Source organism: Sinocyclocheilus rhinocerous, unplaced genomic scaffold (assembly GCF_001515625.1).
Source record: "Sinocyclocheilus rhinocerous isolate Xijiao unplaced genomic scaffold, SAMN03320098_v1.1 scaffold3000, whole genome shotgun sequence".
Taxonomy (NCBI): Eukaryota; Metazoa; Chordata; class Actinopteri; order Cypriniformes; family Cyprinidae; genus Sinocyclocheilus; species Sinocyclocheilus rhinocerous.
Window position 1 is genome coordinate 504716 of NW_015639757.1, and position 681 is coordinate 505396.

The 681-nt window shown below is 40.4% G+C and overlaps 1 protein-coding gene across 1 annotated transcript in view; it reads left to right on the forward strand.

Annotated features, from left to right (window-relative positions):
• The window catches only part of LOC107751564 (ran-binding protein 9-like), a 20783-nt gene that overhangs the window by 18821 nt on the left and 1281 nt on the right, over window positions 1–681 (forward strand). The gene's annotated exons all lie outside the window — the stretch shown is intronic.

Below are 681 nucleotides of genomic sequence, written 5' to 3' on the forward strand. Positions count from 1 at the left end.
TATTTCCTCCGCGACCAGCACGGATCAGCTCTAGGGATGACGAAGCGGATATCGTCCTCTTTTGGAAGGCCAAATAAAGTAGTTTCGCTTTCACAACGAAACACACAGCGTCTCGACATGGCGGCATCAATACTACAGCGAGAATAAAAGTTATGCTTTCTTTCTTTGCGTGAACATTTGGGCTGTGTTATGCAAATCTTCCCACATCGTGACGTAGGTATGTGGGGGCGTGTTAGAACGAGCCGTTTTAGGTAGGCATGGTTGACTCTTAACTTTTATAAAGAATATCTCTTTGGATTTGAGACTTTAGTCTTTGCAACTTTACAGATCTTCTTTATGCACCAAGAGCTTGTAACACTTCAAAGAGAAAGGAAAAATTGAAATCGCATCATATGACCCCTTTAAACTGCAAAAAAAAAGTGATAACAGCTTTCACGCACATCTTTCAAAATAAACGTCTCTCATCAGAAAAACATTTAGAATTACGTTTTTTGTTATTGATGTTGTTTCTTTGACTGTACACTCCGCGACCCACTCTGAAATTGAAACTGCAATTTGGACCTTCAGCCCGTTGGCCACCATTGAAGTCCATTATATGGAGAAAAATCCTGGCATGTTTTCCTCAAAAACCTTAATTTCTTTGCGACTGAAGACAGCAAGACGTGAACATCTTGGATGACA